This window comes from Ambystoma mexicanum, chromosome 4q (assembly GCF_040938575.1).
Source record: "Ambystoma mexicanum isolate Mex_15411 chromosome 4q, UKY_AmexF1_1, whole genome shotgun sequence".
Lineage (NCBI taxonomy): Eukaryota > Metazoa > Chordata > Amphibia > Caudata > Ambystomatidae > Ambystoma > Ambystoma mexicanum.
In genome coordinates, this window is record NC_090928.1 from 269916501 (window position 1) to 269937013 (window position 20513).

At 46.9% G+C, this 20513-nt stretch overlaps 1 pseudogene; it reads right to left on the reverse strand.

The window, feature by feature from the left end:
• Positions 1 to 203: 203 nt before the first annotated feature.
• LOC138467236 (transformer-2 protein homolog beta-like) lies at positions 204 to 18787 on the reverse strand (annotated as a pseudogene).
• Between the last annotated feature and the right edge of the window lie 1726 nt (positions 18788 to 20513).

A 20513-nucleotide genomic window follows, 5' to 3' on the forward strand; every position in this document is an offset into this window, starting at 1 on the left:
AAAACCCATGCAAAATGGTTGTACACAAGTTTTAACAAACCACCAACTAGACAAATATGCAACAGCAATGTATATTCCAAACATCATAAAAGGCGTAAAAGCCACCTATCATTAGGCACGGTTGACAGAAGAAAAAAAAAGGTGTTGTCTACAAATGCAACCCGAATTTAGGGCTAAATTGAGGAATCTTCTTAATTCACGCTTCAATAGCGATGAGGCGAATAGGAACAGAACCTGGAGCGAGACCTGTAGCCACCCCCGCTGTAGTATGGAGATGGGGAGCGTCTTCTGCTAGAATACTAATCTCTGTCTTGGCCACCTCGCCACCCTCCTCTGGCTCCTCTGTAGGATGATCTGCTGCTGTAAAAGTCACGGTCATCGTATCCTCCTCCTCGTTCATATCCACAGTAATAGTAATCTCTGCGACGATTGCTGCCATATGTTGGTCTCCCCATGTATATACCAGCTGTGGGTGTGTGAGGTCTTTTAGTAATCGACAAATCTACACAAATCCTTTGGCCATCCAATTCCATGCCATTTGCACGCTGTTTGGCCTCCTTGGAACCCTCGAAGTTCTTGTGCGATTGTTGATCATAAACAATGGACACATCGCAAGTGGCCCATACTTTGAAAAAACCTACCGGAGGTCTCGTTCAGCGGTATAGAGGCTCAAGCCAATCACCCCCAAGCAACAATTAAAGGAATAGTGTGCTCAAAAATATTATTGTCCCGAGAGTTTGGGCATGTGTTTTTAAGCATACGTTGATTGATCATACAAACATTTCCTATGCACATTACTGTAGTTTTCCTCACTTTTACACATGCAAAATCAGGCAGCAGGGTGCAGCCATCTTATCTTGTGCTAATCTTATCTGTTGCCGCATCGCCCGAAGGTGAACTGCCCTGGCGGCACTAAATCACATCCCCCGTCCCTGAAGCTGACATCACCATTCCTAGCGATATTCTCCGCCTCAATGACATTACTGGGCAGCGTAGCCAAACGTGTTGACATCAGTTGACGCAGAACCCAGAATATCAACACACATCCTCTCACAACACAGTGTGTCTCAATTTTGAATACAAAATATTATTTTTAAAGGAAACCGCAATACTATGCAATTTATAATGTGCTTTTATTTCACAATAAACACTCCAAGGACATCCGGCGATTGTCATATTCAACCACATTGGTAATTTCTTTCTTTGTTCTCGATCCACAAATGTTTATCGTGAGTCACACGGTGTTCCTTTTGGGTATAAGAAGCGCATTGGACACATCTGTGAATTGCAAGGCTTTGGCATTAGCTTGGCGCTACTCAGGTTGTGATGTCAAGTTGCTCCTTATTGCTGGGACCGCGAAGGGCATATCGGCCCGGGGCGATCATCCCAAAACAGCGTCATTCTAATCCAGCCATTTAAGTGTATCTGCAGCTGCTGGCTAAAGAAGCCATCAATTGGTATGTGGAATCGATGACATTTGCAGAAAGGCAGGATGTAGCTGTGTAGAAAACATAACAGAAATGTGTCTCAGTGGCCGTTCTTTATTCAAATGTATCAATTTACCCATTAATTCTGCACCGTGTGACTAATGATGAACAAAAATGTGAAACAATGGAAACACAGAGAAAACATTTTGGAAAGTTGGAGTCTACGATGTGCTTGAGAGGATAGTGCTATGGGGTATGTTTAGCTCGCAATGGGAAGCAGAAGTTGATGGAAGAATTCGAAGAACACATAGATAGCATTTTAACAGAATATTAGTGTAGAATTTGGCGGTGGTGGAACCTGGGGGAACCCAGATGTGGACTCCGTGCATTTCGGTGCTGGACTGCCCATTTGCCTGGGACAAAGACAAGTACACACACAGGTTGTTTTTGAATGTTGTTGCAATATTCCATAAACAACAACCCATTACAATGTAAGCCAGCAATAACGGTCAGATAATGAAACCTTTACTCGTTCGTCCATTAAATCATCTATAGTAAAACTTACATAATATTTGGCATTTGCATTCTCTCGGCGTAACACATAGACTCCGTTCAGATCAACACATTTTCATAAAATAAAATTACATGTTCCTTTGTCCAGTTTTGGAATGGTGAACCTTATCATATTTCACGGTATTACACACCTCCCTTCATTCATTCCATTCGGAATCCTCCCTTTCTTCCAAGGATGAAAAACAATCAAACCTTAGACTGTGTAGGACGCGTGGGTGTGCACAGCTCACAAGCAAAATTCAAAAGCTGTGACCTTCACTTCCAATGTGAGCGAATAGCCTTGCAGACCACAGTGGCATCTAAAATATTTTTGAAAAACAAACAAATTGTTTGCTGGCATCCACCAATGCTGCGCGAAATTTATAGTGATTTACTTTTTTTATGAAAAAAGTTACAGTTCGTTTATTTATTTGGATTTATAAAGCACCCAGCGGCCTGTAGGCATCGTGGCGCTGTTACAGGATATTCACTTGTTGCAAGTTATACATTGGTTACAGAAACAGAATAGACATTAGATGACATTGTGGAGATGTGTTCGAAAGTTACAGAAGAACAATGTTGGAGGCAGTGCAAGATATAAAGCGGTCTAGTTGAAGAGCTTTGTCTATAGAGCTTTTCTGAAAGTTGCAAGGCATTCTTCCTTTCTTCGACTGAGTGGAAGTGAGTTCCAGGCTTTGGGAGCTAGTAACTCTAAGCTGGAGCCGCCTGCTTTAGCTCTATTGAATGCCGGGAATGAGAGTTGGTGTGAGTATTGGTCACCTTTAGGTCTGTGGTCTGGTGATTGGTGTATCCTTTCCACTATGTATGCTGGGGCCGTCTGAGCGATGCATCTGTGTGTGATTGTGAGGGCTTTCAATGTTATGCGCTCTTTGACCGGGAGCCATTGAGCATCTTTCCTTGCCTAGGAAATGTGCTCTCTCTTGGGTATGCTGAGCGCAGCTCTGAGGGCACTGTTTTGTGTGATTTGCAATCTGTTGATGTTGTTATTGGAGATACCTAGGAGTAGGATGTTGCAGTAGTCAAGTTTTGCGGCAGTTGTGGCTCTCGCTATGTTGAGGCAGTTATTTGTGGAAAGGTAGGTTTTGACAGCATTTATGATTTTTGATGTGAGTGCTGCTGTTGAGGAGATGGCACTGACTTGCCTGTTCATTGATAAGGTGGAGTCAAGATAAACTCAGAGAGTTTTGACTGTGTCTTAGGTTTTTATGACAGTTTCCTTGATGCTGAAGGAACTATAGTTGGCGTCTAGTCTTTTTAAGCCCTTTTTGGGGCCTTCCAGCAGAATCTCTGTTTTTTCCCCGTTTAGGCATAGACCATTAGCCGCCATCCAGGCCTGGATACGTGCATATGGGTCTTGGAGGGTCTTAAGGTCTTGTTCATAGTTGCCTGTTAGGGGTAGGAGAATTTGGGTGTCATTGGCATAGTTTGTAAAAGCTATGCCGAAGCCTTCTAGGTCACTGAATACGGTGAGAGTGAAGAGGTTATAGAGGGTGGGGGAGGTGCATGAGCCTTGTGGGACTCTACAACTGATGGGTGATGTCAGGGCGGATGCTTGGTCCGAGAAGCCTCTCATCGCTCGACCGGTCAGGAAGGATGTGATCCAGGCGGTGGCTTTTTGGGAGAAGTGCGATGTGTCAGTGAGGTGTTTACACAGGATCTTATGGTCAACCAAGTCAAAGGCCGCTGAGAGATTTAGAAGTAGGAGGAGTGAGGTCTTGCCTTTGTCCATTGTTTCAAGTAGTTGGTTCTTGAGGTCAAGTAGGGCTGACTCTGTGCCATGGCGAGGGTGGAATCCTGATTGCCTTTTTCCAAGAATGTTGTGCGTTTCCAGACATGACTGGATCTTCAATATGCAACCTTATCTAAGATCTTAAGCAGGAACGGCACAGTGGTAATTGGACGGTAGTTGTTTGGGGAGTCGGGGTACAGGGTAGGTTTTTTTAATAGCGGCCAAACCCATGCTTCCTTGAGGTGAGTGGGGCGGTGCTGGTGGCGAATGAGGTATTGATGAAAGGGGTTATAAAAGGGGCCAAAGCTGTGGAACAGTCTTGGATTATGTTGGCTGGGCAAGTGTCTCCTTTGTATACAGATGGTTTGGTCTGCTTCATGATTAGTAGGACTTCAGGAACTGTGACTTCCCTGAATGAGAAGGGTATTGGTGGGTTTGTGCTGTGTGCAGCGTTATCATTTGGTATGCTGGTGGGAGGCTTGGGTGGTAGTGTTGGATTGGTTTTGGGCAGTTTGTCGAATTGGGATTTGATTTTTTTCTGGATTTTTGTGATTTCATCTAACATGGCATGTTGGATGTTGTTGCACCATGTTGCGTCTTTTTCAGTAGGATGTGCGGATGTGGGGGGGATGGTCAGTTTGTTATAGATGGCGAATAGCTCTTTAGATTGAGAGTTAGCTTTCTCAATTCTGGTGTTGTAAGTGGCAGCTTTAGCTCTAGAGATGGCTTTTCTATATAGTTTAGCAGCTGTGAGGTAGGTGTCTCTTGTGGTAGTGGAGGGATTTGTTTTCCAGGAGGTTAGTGCTGTTCTTTTAGCGGTTCGGGCGTCTTGGAGTTCTTGGATGAACCAGAAGTTTGCATGGAGTCTGGGTTTTGCTTTTTTCATTTCCAGTGGGCTACAACATCTATTATAAATGTGAGAGTGGTGTTGTAGATCTCCACTAGTGTTGTGGGGTCGTTGGATGTGGGATGCGCCAGTACCGAAGTTTCCAGGAGAGGGAAAAGCCTGTCCACAGTGAGCAGTTTTTCTGATCGAGCCATTGTGGCTGGTGCGGGTATGTTTGAGCTCCCTTCTAAATTAGAAGGTATGAAGAAGTGAAGTAGGTGGTGGTCATTCCAAGGGCGAGGGCAAGGGGTGTTAGAGCTCATGTCAGCTGCACAGTTATGGTCTGCAATCCAGTTCAGGATACAACCTTTATTGTGAGTCAGTTTGTTCACTCGTTGAGTGAATCCTAGGTCATGGAGAGCTTTGGCGAGGGATTTGCTTTTCTTATCTTTTGGATCTTTGAAGCCCAGGTTGAGGTCCCCTAAGAGGATGGCTCTTGAGTTTGTTTTAAGGTTGTCACCTAAAATGTGAGTGATGTTGGACTGGAAGTTGAGAGTAGGGCCTGGTGGTCGGTAGGCGATGTGTATTGTTATGGTGTCATTTGGTGAGGGTGATATTTTTACTGATAGCTAGTCAAAGTTGTCAGCCTCAGAGGTTTTTAATTGCCTAGCTTTGAGGGTTTCTCTGAGAATTAGGGTGACCCCTCCTCCTTTACTGGACATTCTGTCTTGGCGTAGAATGGTGTACCCTGGAGGTAATGTTTGGCATATGGCTGGTCTGGAGGCTTCATGTAACCAGGTCTCAGTGATGGCTAGTAGGTCTAGGTTTAGGTCTGTGATGAGATCATGAATCTCTAGGAGTGTGATGGGAGGGAGCGAGCGCTGATGAGTGCACATTGAAACTGTGTTCTCTGGTTGTCTTTATGTTTAGTTGTAGTAGGGATGATATTGGGTGTGTTGGTTTTGCTGGATGATTTAGGGGTGGGAGTGATGGTCGGTGATGGTGAGTGCTGGGAGTGCTTAGTGATGCCGGTATTAGGGGAAGCTGAGAGGCGGGTGGTACGGCAGCCTAGTCTCTGATTTCACAGGTGGGGAGGCATAGGGTTGGTGTTGGTTTGTGTACTGAAGGGTGGTTTAGTGGGGATGGTGGTGTGGTTCGGCAGGGAGTCAGAGCGTGTAGGGTTGGCTGTACTCATGTCCAATGCTGGTAGGAAAGGAGTGGGTGGTACCTTGTGGGAGCACGGGAGTGGCGTTGACATGTTCCTGCGATGGGCTTTAGGTAAGTAGTATGCTAGTTACAGGCTAGGCATAAGAAGCATAAACGGATTTTAGGCTGATCGGAAATAACAGTAGATCAAGGAATATGCAGGCAAACAAGGCAAAAACACTTCTAGGCTAGTCGTAGGCTAGGCATAGGAAGCATGACAAGATTGTAGACTAGTCCAAGGTTACAGTACATCAGAATTATACTGGCAGGTGCATCAACATCATTTGTGGGCTAGTCACAGGAAATAAAACAAATTGTAGGCTAGTCCAAAATCACAGTAGATCAAGGAATATGCAGGCAACAAGGCAAAGACACTTCTAGGCTAGTCGTAGGCTAGTCATAGGAGGTAAGACGATTGTGGGCTGGTCCGGGGGCTGGGAGCAGGTTAGACACAATTATAGGCTACACATGAGAGTTTCACATAGGTATGGATTGGTCTAGGGAATGTAGGGGTAGATATGTAAGGGGTAGATAAATAGCAGGTTGTACACATGTTAGGCACATGGCCACTTATGGCTAGTTCAAAGTTCCGGCGAGTCTGTGTGCTGGTCATGTGGATGAGGTTAAATGTGGTCTAGTCCGCTGGAGCCTGGGAGGCGCCGCTTATGGGCTTGAAATGGTGGTTAGACGGCACTGAACAAGATCGTGGGGAGATGCACCTGATATGCAGGCTGTGTTAGTCGACTGCGTGGAAAGGTACATAAGAGCAGGTACAGCGATTTGGGCGATTGTTCAGAGTACTTACAGTGCTCGTAGGAGAGCATTGAGGCACCTCCACCGACCACGCCCCTGCGCAGACAGGCGCAGACAGGCCCTTTTGATGGCCCTTGATGGACTGGAACTTCGGCGCCCGGCTTACGCCTATGGGTTGAGGCGGGTCCTTCAAGAGAGGATCAGCAGCCAATCTGATGCTGCGATTCGGGAGGCTGGGCTCAGCATATGTGCTTGCAGATGTAAGCAAATCTTGTGTCGGCCATTAATCGTATTGGTAGTAATGGCGGCGGATGGGTGTTGGGCCAAAAACACAAGCTAGCCGCAACCTGGGTCCAACGGGGGCCTCACGGAGGTTGGAGGATCCTTAGTTAGTGGAAGTGCCAAGCACAGCACTCGTTCTTGGAGCGGGCCGGATCGGGGGAAATGATAGTGTTAGGCAGAATTATATGCAGTACCACACACAATTAATACTACAAGTGACAGTACAAATTCACCTTTGGTACAAGCCTGTACTACACAGTAAAGTGGTAGCGATGGCTGAGCAGCCAGACTTATCTCAAGAGCAAGTGAGCAGTATCAATAGTTACACAAAGGACAGCAATTACTATGATTCAAACAAACACTGACTCAAGGTTTCTGAGTAAAAGAATATACATTTATTTACACATCAGTTGTATAACATTTCACTAAAGTAAAGCAGTTTAAAAATCACACTCTTAATAAACCACACCACTCCCAATAGTTTCCAGACAAGTTAAGCTCACAAAATGAAGTGGGAGCAAAATGGCACTCTGTTAATTAAAAAGGGAGGGAAAGTCAAAGTTAGGCAGAAATTGAGCAGCACCAACAGGTAAGTATGCAAGGCAATTTAGAAAGAGGAACTACAGTGAGGGAATCAAATAAAAAAGGCTTAAGGCCAAAGTCAATAGGACAAAAGTCTTTTGCTCAAGATCACACAGTTCAGGGTAGTTCGCGGTTAAGTCTTTGCCAAGAGTTTCGGACGAAGTTGGTCAGCAGAAAAGTTTGTTCAAAGAGAAGAGAAGGACAAGCCCTCGGATTGGAGAAAGATTTCACACACTTTCACTGTGGCTGAACGAAACGAACAACCGGATTTGCACAGTACCTTTAATGGAAAAGAAGCTGTAGCTGAGGCAGATGTTCTTGGCAGTTCCTGCAGGCTCCGGTTCCTAAAGCGACTGTCGGACTGACGCGAAGTAGGAAGAATGGAGGGTCCTGCACTGCCCAGGGAAGAAACCAGCAGCAGAGAAAAGCAACAAATAAAAGGTGCACTCCTTAAAACCCAAGCAGGGTCCGACCTTCCTGGCTATCCGGCCAACTGTAGCTCTGTACAGTGAATTTGACCAGAGGAGGGAGTCTGTCTTGCAGTATGGGCAAACTGGTTGGTCCCACAAGCTCAGGGGAAGAAGATTCCTGGAGGATCTTCTCTATCGTTGGAGTTTGAGGATTCGGACCTGCAGCAGGGCTTCACTGGGCGGTTCAGTCATGGTAGAGGTCCTCTTGCGTCAGCTCCTCGTCAGTTCTTTCGGTCCAGTGGCGACTCTGCCTTTCCAGACCCAGAGACCTGCTTTTTATGCAGTTTTCCCCCATTCACAAAGCCTGGCTGTCAATCACACAGCAGGGCGGCTGTCCCGCCGGGACAGTCAGCACAGCTAGTCATTTCAGAGTGCGACATGGGTCTCCAAGGAGACCCTGTATAGGGAGTCCTAAACCCCTCCCTCACATCCTGTCCCCCTCCAGACATACAGGCACCTAAGGAGGGCTTCTGCGTAGAAGCCTGTGAAAAGACAGTGAACAAAGGAACCAAACCTGGTTTGGTGCACAGAGAAAAACACGAGAAAGACATTTTCAAAAAGAAATGGCGGTGGTTTAAGTTCGAGGCTACCAAGATAGCCTAAAACAATTCCAAGGTTATTTAAGATAACCGCGGTAGGAAAAATAGGGTAGTTAACACTGCCACCAGCCAAGTCTTGATGAAAAGGGAGCGAAACAATGCTCCAAGAGAAACAGACGAAATAGGATAAGTATTAACCCTTTCCAGTACTCCATGGAAGATGGTTTGTACTGGGTCTGTGGTTTTAAAAAGCTAATAAAGTCAATGGCAGCTTTACATGTTCTGGGAGACAGGAATCCGGCCCAGAAAATGGAGTCTGAGTTGGGAAGTCTAAAAGACAACCCTGTGTCACTGCACTGAAGGTGCTGCGTAACACTCAATAAAAAGATGATGCCTGTGGAGTAGGTGAGGCTCCACAGTCTATGAACACAAAAATGTTAAACACACACAGCAAAACACATGTAAGAGTGGGAAAAAGGGCTCACACTCTTACCAGGTGAAAAATATAAATCCTAGAAATCCATCAAAGCTGCTGAGGGACTCAGTAGGTAAGGGAAATTGGCCATTCTTGAGAATTCTCCCCAACACTCGCCTCCCCAGACTAAGGGACAGGAGGATTTAATCCACTCCTGGATGAATCTCTACCTCTAGTCGGTTAAAAACATCCTAGAGAGACCATCAGCATTTTGGTGGTGACATTCTTTATTTGAAGACTAAATGACCTAAAAACCTGTTGAGGTACATCACTCTTTTTTAATGTATAGGGGGTCTGATCTAACAGTCCCTCAGAAGTTGTATCAACTTCTGAACCTATAATGAGCTTTTTCAAGGGGTCCTTAGAAAGGAATCCCTTAGATCTAGAGGGGCCTCCATGGTTCCTCACCACCTCTCTCACAAGAGTATGTTGGGTCTCAGGTATCTTGGTTGGAGGGGCTGTGGTCAAGCAAGGTAAATGCTGCTGTCATGATTCCTGCCCCTCATGTCCCCAGCCCTCCAAGATGTCAGGCTGGAGCCAGGCCACGATCACCTATGTTGCCTTCTACGAGGCCTGAAAGGAGGACGCGCACTCAGAGGGGTTTCTCAACACGTCTTTATTTCCCTTTCACAAACAGTAACTGGCGCTTCTCGAGCCTTACCCAGAACTCCCTTCGTTCCCCAACTCCCCGTTATAAACTCCGCCTCTCCAACGGCGGGGGCTAGCCAAGTTAACCCATTGGTGGCCGGCAACACCACCCCCAAACAATATGTCCAAACATCAACTCCACATTCTTCAACAAGCCTCACAGGTTTCTTGATGGTTCGCCGTGGTCTCTCATCTTGGGCAACTGGCCCTAACATTTCCTGAGTTCCTGCTTCATGGCTTGTCCCTCCAGGATCTGCTACCGGAGGGGTCCACAGGTCGTCTTGCGGCTCTCGCGGTTCTGGGGACAACGGTCTCTGAGGTAGCTCCATTCCCTCTCGCCTGACATAGTGTCTGAATTGCTGACAGTTCCTGGTGACAGCTCTGTTTTGATCTTCAGCTGTCACCATCGTACCTTTCACTGCGGTTACCCTCATGGGACTTGGGGCAAACCGCGGATCTGTCTTTCTGGGCGTTGGCTGTTGGACGAGAACTTCATCTCCTATGTGAAAATCTTTTGTGACTACATGTCGGCGAGTGTCAGTGTCTCGTCTTGCTCTCTCTTTGGCTTCTGCATCCTTTTGGAGTATGTCCATGTCCGGCGGCTCATCGCTTGACGGGTTGCGTGGTATGCGGGTTTGCACTTCGTAGCGGAGCATTAGCTTGGCGGGTATCTTGTTCGTGGCTTCATGGGGTGTGTTTCTTTAGTCTCGTAGGAGTCGACACAGTGCCTGGTGGGGATTGACTGCTTCGACTCTGGCCCTCTGTATCGTCTTTTTAATTGACGCCATGAAGCGTTTGCCATTCCGTTCGCTTGCGGGTGGCGGGGAGTTATCTTCATGTGTGTGAAACCTAGATGCTTCGCCAGTGCCCCGAACTCGTGGCCACAGAACGGTGGTCCATTGTCAGATTTGACTTTTTTGGGGATTCCCCACTCGCTGAATACTTCCTCCAATGCCGCTGCTACTTGGGGAAACGCTGTGGTGGTAACCAGTTTGACAATCGGGAATCTTGAATGTTCGTCTATTAGCAGCAGGACATAGTCACTGTCAGGAATAAGGGCCTGTGGTGCAGGAGGAAGCAGGTACGGCATATCTAAAAACTACAATTCCCAGCAAGCATGGGGAAATGTGTAGTTCCTTGGGCCTGTCGGTACTCAGCTGCCGGCACTTTGCAATTAGGGATTGGGCTCTTAACGGCCGCCCGCCCGTGCTCATGTGCTGTTGATTAATGTTGGAGAGCATGGGCGGCGGCGGCGACGGCGGCAAGAGCGAAGCAAGAACGCTGAAGGTGTAAGCGAGTGGCGGGAAGGAATCACGCTGGTTAAATCGCAAGGCATCTTTATATCCCGGGGTGCGGCGGCACACGCTCCTTAATCTGCTCCAGAGCTACAGGTCCGGGTCAGCCGCAGTAGGCTCCGGGACCATCAGTTAAGTGTTTCTATGTTTATTTACTTGGCCGGTTTACGGCATTAACATGGAGTAAATCAAAAGCTTCAAGTAATTATGTCCGGACGTCTGAGGAAAGCGTCCGGACCAAAAGTTAAGTGCAGGCACATAAATCCTTGATTTTTGGGCAAGATAAATGCCAGTCTGGTAGCTGGCACATTGCTTACCTCACGTTCTAAGCACCAGGGAAAATTCAACTCTTCAAATCCGCATTTCCAGTTATTAAGTTCTATGTGCAGTGTATTTTGTTAATCCATGTTTTGTGAGGCATGTGAACGTCTCAATGTTCTCTGTTCATTATCAATGTATTATGGTTTTAAGTCATTTCTAGTTATTCGCTTTTCCCAAATGGAGAAAAGCGCCTTTCTATGTGCATTATGTTGTGCTAATCCATGTTTGCTCACGAGATGTGTAGGGTGGCGTGTTATGTGTTAATTACTAAAGATAGGGTCAGGTCAGGTTGCAGGAGTATTAAGCTATCTAGTCAGGAATTGTAGAGGTCTTTTGTCGTTTTATGTCTTGTTGTCTTACCTTCCTTCCCCTTATTGGTCCATCCCCTTTCCCTAACTCCTTCTTCCCCCCATTGGCTGCCTCATGGCAACCTGTATTTCGAACATCCAGGCGCCCGTGCCAACCACGGTGGGAGGGGTCGATCCATTTGGCTTCTGTGGTTCGGGAGAGGGGATTGAAATCCTCCTCCCTTAAGTTCAGTTGTGACAAAATCAACAGCCCCTGATTTCGGGATTACTGAACCACCCAGGCCAAATGGATAACCCTCCCTCGTTAGAGGAAGTGCTAAAGGCACTTCAGGAGATTCAGGTGGAATTGATACATGTCAGACAGGAATCTAGTACTCTGAAGAATCAAGTACAAGGATTGGTAGCACAAGAGACTCCTTTGGAGGAAGCAGGGTCTTCTACCAGTAGAGCAGGAACAAGAACGCCCACTGTGGTGGTTCAAGCTCCCAGTAGTGTACCATTGGCTGCGCCTGAAAGATTTTCTGGGGATCCAAAAAAATACATGACGTTCTTGACCCAGTGTAGGTTACATTTCCTGTGTAAACCCTCGGCCTTTGAGACTATGCAAGCAAGAACTGCCTTTGTGATTTCATATCTAACAGGAGATGCAGCCGCCTGGGCAATGCCATTGGTACAGAAAGATGATCCATTATTGTATAATTGGGATAATTTTCTGGCAGAATTTGGTTGATTATTTGACCGAAGGGAAGTGTCATTGGCACAAGACAAGGAGTTATTGGCACTAAAACAGGGTACCAGGGATTTGGTTGCTTATGTGACACACTTCAATAGACTGGTAATTGAAACAGATTGGCCAGAAAATAAACAGACAGTTTTATTCTATCAGGGATTGAAAGAAGAATTAAAAGACGCTATGGCACAGGTGGAGACTCAGCCCAACACATGTACAGCTATGATTGATTTGGCATTAAGGTTGGACCATAGGATGAATGAACGAAAAGGAGATAAGAAAAAAACAGAGGTGGTACCTTTTGTACGATTGGATAGAGGAAGGGTGAACAGAAACGGTGAAGGGGAACCTATGCAGATTGGAGGGGTGAGGGGACCTTTATCGGCTATAGAAAAGGAGCAGAGGAAGGTTAATAATTTGTGTTTGTACTGTGGTCAACCTGGACATTATATTCGTACTTGTCCAAATACCCCCAAAAAGATAGGTGGTGGAGATAAGAGCAAAAGCGAGTCGGGAAAAGTATTGGGCAGGCCTTAGGGGGAACACAGGTGTCAGGCTCAGTGGTTGAAAAGTTCCCCACTTGGGTAGCAAATACTTCACGAAAAGGTAATTCTCATTTGTATATCTTGGTAACTTTATTTTTTGCTTGTACAAAACAGATGGTGTCAGCCATGATAGATTCAGGGGCAACTGGAAACTTTATTCACATTGATTTGGCCAAAAGACTGGGGTTACCATTGCGAGAAAAGACTCAGGTGGAAGGGGTGCAGTCGGTGGATGGGTCGCCTTTAATTTCAGGACCCATTTGTCAACAAACTCAACCCATAGAAATGAGGTGTCAGTCTGGACATGTAGAGGACATTGTACTGGATCTAATTGCAGCTCCCCAATTTGGTCTTATTTTAGGAATTCCTTGGTTGACTCAGCATAATCCAAGAATTGATTGGGTAGCTAGAGAGATTTTTTTTGAGAATCCAGAATGCATTGGTCACATTGAGGAGGAGGTGAGTCCTGCATTGTTTTTGGCAGATCAGCCACGGGCAGTGCAAGTGGTAGGGGCTGTGGGGTTACAGGTTCCGGCTCAATATCAAGAGTTTGCAAATGTGTTTGACAAAGGAGGAGCGGAACAATTGCCTCCCCATAGACTATATGACTGTGTTATAGAGTTAGAACCCGGGGCTAAACTGCCATGTAGCAGAATCTATGCATTAACGGAAACCGAAAACCAACATCTGAGAGAGTATTTGGATGATATGTTAAAGAAAGGATTCATTCGACATTCCACATCACCAGTCTCATCTCCATTGTTTTTTGTGCCTAAAAAAGAAGGTACGTTGAGGACATGTATTGATTATCGTGCCTTGAACAAAGTGACAGTAAAAAACAGATATCCACTCCCTTTAATTTCTGGATTGCTGGATCAAGTGAAAACAGCAGTGGTATACACAAAACTTGATTTACGTGGAGCTTATCATTTGATTCGTGTCAAAAAAGGTGATGAGTGGAAAACTGCATTTAGAACTAAGTTTGGACTGTTTGGTTATGCCTTTTGGTTTGTGTAATGCTCCTGCGGCATTTCAATTTTTTATGCAGGAGGTTTTGAGTGAGCTTTTGGACATTTTTGTTATTGTATATATTGATGACATTCTAATTTATTCTAATTCACAAGAACAGCATGTGAACCATGTAAGAGCAGTGTTAAAGAAATTGCAAGAACATCAGTTATATGTGAAATTGGAAAAATGTGCCTTTCATGTGAAAAGAGTGGAGTTTTTGGGTTTCATTCTGACCGCGGAAGGGATAATTATGGACAAAAGCAAGGTGCAAGCAGTCCTGGACTGGCCCAAACCCCAGTGTGTCAAAAATATTCAATCTTTTTTGGGGTTCGCCAATTTCTATAGACGATTCATTACTAATTTTTCTCAGATTGTGGCACCGATAACAAGGTTATTAAGAAAAGCAACAAGTTTTTGTTGGGATGTGGGGGCGGAAAAGGCTTTTCAAGAACTAAAAATGGCATTTACCACAGCTCCAGTATTACGACATCCAGATTTGGATAGGATGTTTCAAGTAGAAACTGATGCGTCCAATGTGGCCATAGGAGCAGTATTATCTCAGAAGGATCCAGAAGGGAGTTGGCATCCAGTAGCTTATTATTCACGAAAGCTCACTCAATGTGAACAAAATTATTCCATCACTGATAAAGAATTGTTAGCTATCAGGGCAGCTTTCTTGGAATGGAGACATTATTTACTGGGGGCTAAACATCAGGTGGTGGTAGTGACAGACCATAAAAACCTACAGTACTTTAAAACGGCTCACACATTGAGTCCTAGACAACTACAGTGGTCTCAATTTTTCAACGAATTTGATTTTGTGGTGACCTTCCGCCCGGGAAAAAGAAATGGAAAAGCAGATGCCTTATCACGCCAACAAAACATGGACAACATGGTATCGGAAACTAAATCTATAATTCCGGCAGAGAAGGTGGTAGGAGCCGTAGTATCTAAGTTGATGAAGCAGGTGAAACATGCAATGAGGAATCAAAAGAATCAGAGTTGGGGAGTGAATAACCCTTTGGAAACATTTAAAGAGAATCTCCCTTATTATGATGGCAGATTATATTTGCCCACTTTGGAACTCCAAACGAAGGCTATGCATTGGTGCCATAATTCCCCTCTGGCTGGACATTCAGGGAGTAAAAAGACACAGACTTTAGTGGAAAGATAATTTTGGTGGCCCAATTTGAAACAAGAGGTAATCAAGTACGTGCAGGAATGTGAAACATGCGTACGAAGTAAAGCTGATCACACCAAGAAGTCAGGGTTACTTAAACCCTTGCCCACTCCCACCAAAATATGGACACACATATCAATGGACTTTATCACAGACTTACCACCGGATGATCAGTATGATACGATTTGGGTGGTAGTAGATTACTTGTCTAAAGAGGCTCACTTTGTGCCTTGTAGAGGTATTCCAGGAGCAGGGGAATTGGCAGAATTGTTTTTGCTGCATGTGGTTCGCCTGCACGGACTACCACGTACTATTGTTTCTGATAGGGGACCGCAGTTTACATCAAGGTTTTGGCGCGCTTTCTGTCAGATGTTAGGAATCAATTGTGCCCTGTCTACTAGTTACCATCCCCAGACGGATGGACAAACTGAAAGAGTTAACCAGACGCTGGAGCAATATTTGCGCTGTTATTTACATGAAGGAATGGAGTTGTGGGTTCAAGCCTTATGGTTAGCGGAATTCACTTATAATAACGCAGAACATGCTTCCCTGGGAATGGCTCCCAATGAGTGCTTGTATGGGCAGGTACAGGAAATGTTACCAGAACAGCTACCAAATGTTGAGAATTTTCCAACACTCCAAAACAGAAAACAATTGCTTCTAACCATCAGACAAAAGGCGCGAGATAATTTGGAATATGCAAAAACTCAATATAAGTTGTACGCAGACAGAAAGAGAAGGGAGGCTCCGCAGTACAAGGTGGGGGATAAGGTATGGCTATCCACACGCAATTTGCCTCTAATTGGATCTCGAAAATTTGCTCCCAAATTTATTGGACCCTATGAAATAGTAAAAATTGTGTCAGAAGTTACTGTGAAATTGTGTTTGCCTAAATCTCTGAGAATCCACCCGGTATTCCATGTGTGTCTGCTTAAACCCGCAGCGCCTGGAACACGCGTGCAGAGACCTCCAGCTATCCACAAAGAGGGTCATGCGGAATATGAAGTAAAGCAGATCTTGGACTCAAAAAGAAGGAGACAAGTGTTATGGTATTTGATCCGGTGGGCTGGTTATGGACTGGAAGATTGCTCCTGGGAACCTGCTAGTGCAGTGCATGCACCTCGTCTGGTAAGAATGTTTCATGCAAAGTACCCGGAAAAGGCAGGTCCTGGGAAGAGCCCTGGAAGGGGAGGTAATGTCAGGAATAAGGGCCTGTGGTGCAGGAGGAAACAGGTACGGCATATCTAAAAACTACAATTCCCAGCAAGCATGGGGAAATGTGTAGTTCCTTGGGCCTGTCGGTACTCAGCTGCCGGCACTTTGCAATTAGGGATTGGGCTCTTAACGGCCGCCCGCCCGTACTCATGTGCTGTTGATTAATGCTGGAGAGCATGGGCGGCGGCAGCGACGGCGGCAGGAGCGAAGCAAGAACGCTGAAGGTGTAAGCGAGTGGCGGGAAGGAATCACGCCGGTTATGTCGCAAGGCATCTTTATATCCCAGGGTGCGGCGGCACACGCTCCTTAATCTGCTCCAGAGCTACAGGTCCGGGTCAGCCGCAGTAGGCTCCCGGACCATCAGTTAAGTGTTTCTATGTTTATTTACTTGGCCGGTTTACGGCATTTACATGGAGTAAATCAAAAGCTTCAAGTAATTATGTCCGGATGTCTGAGGAAAGTGTCCGGACCAAAAGTTAAGTGCAGGCACATAAATCCTTGATTTTTGGGCAAGATAAATGCCCGTCTGGTAGCTGGCACATTGCTTACCTCACGTTCTAAGCACCAGGGAAAATTCCACTCTTCAAATCCGCATTTCCAGGTATTAAGTTCTATGTGCAGTGTATTATGTTAATCCATGTTTTGTGAGGCATGTGAACGTCTCAATGTTCTCTGTTCATTATCAATGTATTATGGTTTTAAGTCATTTCTAGTTATTCGCTTTTCCCAAATGGAGAAAAGCGCCTTTCTATGTGCATTATGTTGTGCTAATCCATGTTTGCTCACGAGTTGCGTAGGGTGGTGTGTTATGTGTTAATTAATTACTAAAGATAGGGTCAGGTCAGGTTGCAGGAGTATTAAGCTATCTAGTCAGGAATTGTAGAGGTCTTTTGTCGTTTTATGTCTTGTCTTCCCTTCCTTCCCCTTATTGGTCCATCCCCTTGCCCTAACTCCTTCTTCCCCCCATTGGCTGCCACGTGGCTACCTGTAATTCGAACATCCAGGTGCCCGTGCCAACCACGGTGGGAGGGGTCGATCCATTGGGCTTCTGTGGTTCGGGAGAGGGGATTGAAATCCTCCTCCCTTAAATTCAGTTGTGACAGTCACCCGCTTCCGTGGGCCCATAGAAGTCCATGGTTACTCGCTCCCACGGGCGATCGGATATCTGCGTATGCTGTAGTGGGAGTGGGTTTTCAGCCGGGGCCGTGCACTGGCAGGCATGACAGTTCTTCACCCATTCCTCTACTGCTGCATCTAAGAAAGGGAACCAGACATGGCACCTCAACTGTTTTTTGGTGTTTTCGGCCCCTCTGTGCCCCTCATGGGCCGTTCGGACAACCTCGCTCCTTAATGTGGCAGGGATGACAATCCTGCACCCTCTGAGAAGAATATTGTTGTCCTTGACAGCCAGTTCCTTGTGCACCCTTGACAGTCTTTGGATTTCCTGTCTGCTCACTCCCGGGTGTGCCAGCATTGCTCTGTGATGGTCTTTCCACTTATTGGTCGACGTGAGGCTGATAGCGAGGGCTGTCGTAGGGTCAGCAGCTGATGCGGTGGCAACCATCTCAAGGGATAGATCCGGTGGTAACGAGTTGGATGCTACATACTGCACATAGGCAACATCACCTTTCCGGGTCATTGGGGATCCGACTGGATGTCGCGACAGATAGTCAGCGGGGTTGAGGTCACCCCCGGGGCGATGTATAATGTCATAGTTGTATTCCTGTAGACGGATGCCCCACCGCTCAATCCTTGGGGGCATCTTGGTGTGCAGGTTCCCGAACAACAACAGCAGCGCCTGGTGGTCAGTGATCAAATTGAACTGTTTTCCAATGAGGAAGTTGTGAAAATGCTCACATGCCCAGACCGCTGCCAAACTCTCCTTCTCCGCCTGGGAATAGGCCAGTTCTGGGGTTGACAATGCCCTGCTTGCATAAGCAACCACGTGTCTGGGGTTGATGTCTGCGCCGCTAGTTTGGGCTAAAATGGCGCCAAGGCCAACTGGGCTCGCGTCTGCCACCACTTCTGTGTGCCACAAGGGATTAAAGTACGCAAGGCGGTGTGCTTCCGTTAGGGCATGTTTGATGCTGGTAAAAGCCTGACGGCATGCGGGGGTCCACTCAAAGTTGAGTCTTTTTGCAGTAGCTTCCTCAACGGGTCAGTGGGAGAGACATAATGGGGTATGTACCTCGCACAGTATCCCGCCATGCCGAGGAAGGAGCGGACATCCGCGACCTGCTGTGGTTGGTGATTGTGTCGACCTTGTCGGGGTCTGGCATCATCCCTTCACTGGAGAAGATGTGTCCAAAGAATTTTAGTTTTGTCTTGCTGAATCGGCACTTGGTGATGTTGAGTGCGAGGCCCGCCACCTGAAGCGCTGCACAAGTGGCGTGTAGGGCTTTGTCGTGGGACTCCTTTGAAGACCCAAAAACGAGGATGTCGTCACTGTAGTTCAGAGTGCCCCTTATGGCTCTGATGACCTGGCGTATGGCTTCCTGGAAAATCTCAGCGGCGGACGAGATACCAAAATTCAGTCTCCGGTATCTGAAGAGTCCGTCGTGCGTCGCAAACGTTGTGATGGGCCTGGAGTCAGGATGCAGCTCCAGCTGAAGGTAGCCTTGGATTAGGTCGAGCTTCGAGAACATCCGCGCATTGTTTAGTTGCACAATCATGTCCTCAATGCACGGACCCGGATGCCTCTCCCGTTGAATGGCAGTGTTTGCTACCCTCATGTCCACACACAACCGGATCTTGCCTCCTTCCTTGGGCACGACCACGAGATGGGATACCCATGGCGTTGGCCCTGTTGCCGGTTCGATGATACCATCGGAAAGCAGTTGTTGGAGGGCTTCAGACACTGCCGCTTGCGTGTGGAACCCAACACTTCTGGGGTGTTGTGGCACCTGTCTCACTAAGCGGTCGATGTGGAGTCTGATGGGAGGGCCTTGAGTTTACCCAGCCCTGTGCATAGGTTGGGGAATTTTCTTGTGATATCATCTTGTGTGATGAGATTTTGTGATTGGTAGCATGCTATAGTGCCGACAGAGTCTCTCGGATTCAGTCTGTTCGAGGTTGCGGTAATGGTCTCTCCCGCCTCCACGTGTATCTCAATCAATCCTAGACAGGATGCCGTATGATAGCTGAGTAGGCATCGGCTTCTGGCAAGTGAACGGATGATGTGAATGGTTGTGTCCACTTGCCGACCATTCAGGAGGAGACGTTGTGTGAAATGCCCCACTGTCTGCAGGGGGGTCGCAGCTCCCCATTGAAAAATTCTCGAGTGTGATGGTTCAAGCGTCGGTGGGTTTGGTATTTAGCGTAGTCCTGTTCGCCCATGATATTAACAGTAGCGCCTGAGTCGACCATGAATTGGAATTGGCAGTTCCCCATTTTGATCGGCATGTGGGGGCCTCCCTGGCCTCCTCATTGTCAAGTATGAGATTGACGTACTCGTCCTGGTCATACTGATCATATGGCGTGTTGTATGCTCCTTCCTGCTCGTCATGGTAGAATGTTTCAGGCCTATATTCTGCCGGCGGGTAATCATACTCATCCGTGAAATATCTGGTTTGGTCTACCTGGTCCAGCTGTGGTGGGTACCCCTGTGCTTGGTACTCATCAATGGCTCTGACGTATCGCCTCTGTCCTTGCCCTTGCTGGTAGTATCTGAGTGGATTGTATTGTGGGGACAGCGAGCGGAGAGGCGTCCTGGCGGGCGCTTGGGGGCGCATTGGAGGAAATGGTATGCCTTCTCTACATACAGAGTGAAAATATCCCTCTCTTCCGCAGTTTGTGCATCGTTGGGATAGAGCTGGGCATGACCCAGAGTGTGGGAAGGACATCCCACAGCGGTAGCATTGTCTCTGTTGGCGTGGAACCTGCATAGCTTGTGCTCTGTATGGTATCTGTCGCCTTGATGAGGGGGCTGTATGGCTGTGACGAGTTCATTGGTGTCTTGTTTGGGGTTGCCTGTGTTGCCCATAGATGAGGCTTGGGCATCACCATTGGTGGCCGGCAACAACCTACATGGCCCTCAAGGGCCTCTCCATCCCACCAAAGACCCACTTGGAGTCAGACTTGGCGCTTGTGGCACCAGACTCACTCACTCCCATAGGATAACATTGGGGATTGGATTTGTAGTGCATCGATGGGGACAAGATGGATGCCCCCACATATTTCGGTTCCCAGAACTGCATGTGCAGTCTAGTCTTTTGGGTGTGGTTCAGCCCAGAGACACCTGGGATATCCAGAGACTATTTAAGCCATGCCCAGGCTGAGAAACATGCTTTGTGTTTTCTGCACCTGCATCGTGACACTCACTGTGTTTGGATCGGTCTACAGTAGGCCTGCATCTTCCTTCTGCGCTCAGCTCCTGCAAGAACAAGAACACCGATAGGA